Source organism: Oryctolagus cuniculus, chromosome 3 (assembly GCF_964237555.1).
Source record: "Oryctolagus cuniculus chromosome 3, mOryCun1.1, whole genome shotgun sequence".
Classification (NCBI taxonomy): Eukaryota; Metazoa; Chordata; class Mammalia; order Lagomorpha; family Leporidae; genus Oryctolagus; species Oryctolagus cuniculus.
In genome coordinates this window covers 171,786,132-171,792,600 of record NC_091434.1, presented here as the reverse complement: position 1 = coordinate 171,792,600, position 6,469 = coordinate 171,786,132, and the positions used below count along the sequence as shown (strand labels likewise).

At 53.1% G+C, this 6,469-nt stretch overlaps 1 pseudogene; it reads left to right on the top strand.

Annotated features, from left to right (window-relative positions):
• Positions 1–3,923: 3,923 nt before the first annotated feature.
• Positions 3,924–5,097, top strand: LOC103348629 (elongation factor 2 pseudogene; annotated as a pseudogene).
• Positions 5,098–6,469: the final 1,372 nt, after the last annotated feature.

The following is a 6,469-nucleotide window of genomic DNA, read 5'->3' as shown; positions in this document are numbered from 1 at the left end:
TGTTTGATATAAAAGCAGGAGACTCAGGAAATCTCTGCTTCAAGTAATATTCTGTTGCCAGTATCTCAAGTATGTAGACTTTCCCCAAAGTCTTTTCCCTAAAGACTTTAATTTCCCCTTATTTCTTCCTGATGCTACACAGCTGTGCAGGTTTGCCCATAAATGTACAGCTGACAAGTCAATCACATCACTTTAAAAAATAAAACAGTATGAGGGGGAAATGTTGAGGTGCAATCCACATACAGTTAGATCCACGTGCAGCATGCAATCTTGGCTATTTAATTCAGTTTGGTCCCCCTTAGACAACAGTTCTCCACCAAGGACGAGTCTGCCCCTCTGGGGGCATCTGACAATGCCTGGACATATTTTGGGTTGACACAACTGGAAACAGAGGGGCACCATTACTGGCAACTAGTAGGTAGAGGCTAAGGATGATGCTAAGAACCCTGGGATACACAGGACACCTCCCTACAGCAAGAAATTATCCCACCCTCAATGTCTATAAAGCTGAGGTTGAGAAACCCTTCTAGTTTTCCTTTCTTACTCTGTAGTGCTTCCCCTTCTTGGTCTGCAAACGTCTCTTCTGGTCCCCACTACTTTAAAGAAGATATTTTTGAGTGGTCATCCAGATCACATCTTCAAACCTGAACTGTGGACAATGAAGCCACATCATGGTCTCCAGCTCTGAAAGTTCTCAAATATTTCTACTCAATTTTGCGCATTAGAACCTGAAACTTCAGCAAGCTGAACTCCTATTTTCATCACATCATGCATGCCAAATCCCCGTTTTTCTAAATAGTAGAGTTGAAAGCCACAACATCCAACTCCTATATCTACTAACTATGTGGTCTTGAAAAGTCGTGGAAAATCTCTTTGCTTCACTGCCATACATGCAAACTGATATAAAAAAATCAACAAAATCACAGAACAGGTTTAAAGTTCGCATGAAATAATGTAAAAACATTTGAATAACAGAATGTTTTTACCATTATTCTCTTTCTCCCAAACTCTATTCTATACTCTCTTCTCCTGTCATTGACTTATCTAGTCCTCTGTGACAAGGATGTCCCATTGCATACCAGTTGAGCATTTGCTTTTACTACAACATCAGCATATCTACAACATGCATGTTTATAATACTTGCTGCTACCCATAGAGTGAATCTGCAGTCACATGTTTGGAAGAATAGAGGAGGAGTCATACTGTAATTGGACCCTCCACAAATTTACCATAAAAGAAAACAAACTGTTGCTAACTTTTTTCTGATTTCTATATGCTCAGGGATAAGAAAAACAAAATGAATCATCATAAAATATATTTTCTCATAAGAAATTCCTTTTGATTTGTGCCTTAATAACAATTTGGTGTTGAATAGATGACAGAAAGAAACCAAAAAAAAAAAAACAAACCCAAAGTTATAAAATCTTAAAAACAGAAGCAAGTTCCAAGTCACATACAAGCAAGATAAATGTGTTATACATAGTAATACATACTTTTGTTCATTTTTAAGTTTATAAGATTTTTTGTTGATGACTTGGATAGTTTACATTTTATAAAAATACAGCTCAGGGGCTGGTGCTGTGGCATAGTGGGTAATGCCACTGCCTGCAGTGCCAGCATCCCATATGGGTACTGGTTCAAATCCCTGCTACTCTACTTCCAATCTAACTCTCTGCTATGGCTTGGGAAAGCAGTGGAAGATAGTCCCAGCGCTTGGGCCCCTGCACCTATGTGGTAGACTGGAAGAAGCTCCAGGCTCCAAGCTTCCAATTGACCCAGCTCCAGCCATTGCAGTCACTTGGAGAGTGAAACAGTGGATGAAAGACCTCTCTCTCCCTCCCTTTTTGCCTGTCTCTCAGTAACTCTACCTTTCTTATTTTTTCGAAGATTTATTTATTTGAAAGACAGAGAAAGGTAGAGACAGAGAGGTCTTCCATTCGCTGGTTCACTCTCAAGATGGCTGCAATGGCCGGAGTTGAGCTCCGATCCAAAGCCAGGAGCCAGGAGCTTCTTCCAGGTCTCCCATGTGGGTGCAGGGACCCAAGGACTTGGGCAATCTTCCACTGTTTTCCCAGGCCATAACAGAGAGCTGGATTGGAAGAGGAGCAGCCTGGACTTGAACCGGTGCCTATATGGGATGCCAGCGCTTCAGGCCAGGGCTTTAACCCACTGCACCACAGCGCCAACCCTGGTAACTATGACTTTCAAACAAATAAGTAAATCTTTAAAAAAAAAAAAAATCCAGCTCATGGGGGCCAGTACTGTGGCAAAGCAGGCTAAGCCTCCACCTGCGGCACCAGCATCTTGTATGGATGCCAGTTCATGTCCCAGTTGCTTCTCTTCCAATCCAGTTCTCTGCCTATGGCCTGGGAAAGCAGTGGAGGACGGCCCAAATGTTTAGGCCCCTGCATCCACATGGGAGACCCAGAAGAAGTTCCTGGCTCCTGGCCTCGTATCGGCCCAGCTCTGGCTGTTTTGGCCATTTGGGGAGTGAACCAATGGATAGAAGATCCCACTCTGTCTCTCCCTCTCTCTGTAACTCTGCCTCTCAAATAAATAAAACCTTTAAAAAAATACAGCTCATGGGACGTGGTGGAATGAGAAGGTGAGAAGGTCATGCCAAGATGGCCGTTGACAACAGAAACTGCCTGACAACAGGCTGTGATTGGATGGCTTCAGAAACCACATGACAACAGAGCCTGTCTGACAACAGGCTATGATTGGATGGTTTCAGAAACTGCCTGGCAACAGAGCCTAACTGGCAACAGGCTGTGATTGTATGACTTTGGAAACTGCCTGGCAGCAGGCTGTGATTGGTTAGGGCATAGACCGCCCCTTGACTGGACTGGCTGCCTTGGCTATAAGCAGCTGTAGCAACTGAAATAAACGAGTCTGCAGGCTGCTTGCCTCAGGCCTGCTTTCACCCGACTCCCAGGGTCTGTGTGGTAACTCCACACCTCTTGCCCCCACTACGCTCCTCCTCCCAGAAACGAATCCACAGCAACAACAGGAGTCTGAATTGTCATCTTTCTTTTCCTTTAGTAAATTTCTCCTAAACTTGGAGAAATAGTCACTCTTTGCATCTCCCTTGGACGGCTTTGCCACATTGAACCCATTATACGTAGAGTTCACTGCAGGGTCTAAACACATGACGCTTTCCCAAAGTACCATAGTTTTCCTTTGCCCTTATCCCCCAGAATTGCATGCAAAAATAAACTACCAAAGGAAAGCAATAAACAAATGAGACACACAAAAGACAAGCATAGTCTCTTGGCTTTGAGCATTGGAGATACGAATCAGTTGATGGTTGCTGAAGCAGAGCACTGTAAGAAGCAGATTGTCCTCTGATAGGGCAGTGAGATGGCGGCTCTTTAAGAGTTCTTTAATTGTGTTGCAAATTCAACTAAATATGACAGACTTTACCAGCTGAATCTCTGCTATAGTTTCCGAAGGCTGCTTTTCAGCAATTGCTGTCTCCTATAGGAGACAAATGGCAGTGTGACATCTGCCATTTCTTCTCCATTTTTATTTGCGTGAAAGGCAGAAAGAAGAGAGGGAGGGAGGGAGGGAGGGAGGGAGGGAGAGAGAGAGAACACTCCTAGCTTCAGATCAGTACAGCTATGGTGTTGTGGCCAACTGGGGAGTGAACCAGCGGATGTAAGACACACCTCTCCCTCTCCCCCTCTCTCTCCACCCCCCTCTCTCTCCACCCCCCTCTCTTTCTCTCCCCCCTCTCTCTCTCCCCCCCTCTCCCACTCTCTCTCTCTCCCCTCTCTCTCTCTCCCTCTCTTTCTCTCCTTCTCTCTGTATAACTCTGACTTTCAAATAAATATTTAAAAAATAATAAAATAGCATTGTATAACTCTCCCGCCACCATCCTTGGCGCCACTTGCCTCGCTGGGGTCTGCCAGCCATCCGCCACCATGGTGAACTTCATGATGGAGCAGCTCCGGGCCATCACAGACAAGGCGGTCAATGTCGCAACATGTCTGTCACTGCACAGGTGGGCCATGGCAAGCCCACGCTGACCGACTCCCTGGTGCGCAAGGCCCGCATCGCCAACTCGGCCTGCGCCGAGGAGACTTGCTTCAGGGACACCTGTGACACTGCATCACCATCAAGTCCACAAGCATCTCCCTCTTCTACCAGCTCTCAGTGAATCACCTGAACTTCATCAAGCAGAGCAAGGACGGCTCCCTGGAGCACGTGGCTCCCTCCGTGTCACAGACGGCGCCCTGGGGTATGTGGCTTTCTCCTCAGAGGTGACGGCTCCCTCCATGTCACAGACGGCGCCCTGGTGCTGGTGGCCTGCGTGTCTGTTGTGTGCGTGCAGACGGAGACAGACACGGCTGTGCCAGACTTCTGCCAGCTCACCCTGGACCCCATCCTCAAGGTGATTGATGCCATCATGAACTTCAACGAGGAGGAGACGGCAAAACTGATAGAGAAACTGGACACTAAGCTGGGCAGTGGGGACAAGGACGAGGAGAGCAAACCCCTGCGGCAGGTGATCGCCATCCACCTGCCCTTGCCCCTCACCACTGCAAGCTGTTGTAGGAGGGGTCCCCACGATGATGGGCCCCAAAGGGTCCCTCGTGGTGTCCATCTCCAAGATGGCGCCAACCTCGGACTCGTGTTCTCGAGGCTACTGTCCACCGGCCCGAAGGTCGGGATCATGGGCCCCAGCTACTCGCCCGGCAGCAAGGATCTCTACCTGAAACCAGTCCTGAGATCGATCCTCGGGTCCTGGGGGGCGTCGGCCAGTTCCTGGTGAAAGTGGGCACCAGTGCCACCTCCGAGCACGTGCACATCTGGGTGATGGGGTTCAGCCCCGTCGCCATGGTGGCCGTGGAGGCCAAGCACCCCGGGCGACCTGCCCAGGCTGGTGCAGGGGCTGAAGCGGCTGGCCAAGTCCGGATGCCAGGGGGATCTGGTGCTTCAGGCCCGACAGCACCAGCCCCAACATCCTCACTGATATCACCAAGGGGATGCAACACCGCACAGCGTGGCCGTCGGCTTCCAGCCGGCCACCACCAAGGAGGGGGCGCTGCGCGAGGAGAACACGGGGGGCCTGCGCCTCCATGTGCACGACGTGAGGCCGCGGCCGACGCCATCCACCGCGGGGCGGCCCCACGGCCGGCACTGACCGCCCAGCCCCCTTCATGGGCCCCACCTGTCTCGTGGAGATCCAGCGTCCAGGGTGCTGACCGCCCAGCCCCCTTCATGGGCCCCACCTGGCTCGTGGAGATCCAGCGTCCAGGGTGCTGACCGCCCAGCCCCCTTCATGGGCCCCACCTGTCTCGTGGAGATCCAGCGTCCAGGGTGCTGACCGCCCAGCCCCCTTCATGGGCCCCACCTGGCTCGTGGAGATCCAGCGTCCAGGGTGCTGACTCCTAGCCCCTTTCATGGGCCCCACCTGGCCCGTGGAGATCCAGCGTCCAGGGTGCTGACCTCCTAGCCCCTTTCATGGGCCCCACCTGACTCGTGGAGATCCAGCGTCCAGGGTGCTGACCGCCCAGCCCCCTTCATGGGCCCCAACTGACTCGTGGAGATCAAGCGACCCTAGTAAGTGGTCGGGGGCATCTACCGCGCCCTGGACAGGAAGCGAGGCCTCACGTTCGAGGAGTCCGGGGACCCCTTCGACAGCAGCCACCGCCCGAGCCGGCTGGCGGACCAGACATGAAGGCGCAAAGGCCTGAAGAGGGGCACTCCCGCCCTGGACAGCCTCCTGGACAGGTGGTGGGCGGTGGCTCCCGAGGCCCCGCCCCGTGACGCGGCTCGGCCACGTGATGCCGCCACTCCGCCGTCGCGCCTCCAGGCTGCCTGCGTGGTGACGCTCCACGCCTTCGCTCCCTGACACCTCGGTGTGGCCTCCCAGAGCCATGTTTACTTCGCACAGGGCCTCCCTGGCCGGTGCCCAGGAGGCTGGTGGACCAGACACGCAGGCGCAAAGGCCTGAAGAGGGGCACCCCCGCCCTGGACAGCTTCCTGGACAGGTTGTGGGCGGTGTCTCCGGAGGCCCCGCCCCCTGACGCGACTCGGCCACGTGACGCCGCCACGCCGCCGTCACACCTCCAGGCTGCCTGCGTGGCGACGCTCCACGCCCTCGCTCCCCGACACCTCGGTGTGGGCTCCCGCCGCCATGTTTACTTCGCGCAGGGCCTCCCTGGCCGGTGCCCGGGAGGCGGGCGCATGCGCAACACTGCCCTGTCTCTCAGAACTCGGGGGTGCACGCGTGGGGCGGCTTTTCCCCGCGAAGGTGGGGAGAGCAGGCGGGTAGAACTCGGAGGCACAAAGTCCTGCGCGCTGGGACCGCTGAACTCCAGCTGAGTGCCATTGGAGAAATTAATTTGATCAGTGGTGTGGCGCCAGATCCTGTCCCGGTTGCCCCTCTTCCAGGCCAGCTCTCTGCTGTGGCCCGGGAGTGCAGTGGAGGATGGGCCAAGTGCTTGGGCCCTGCACCCCATGG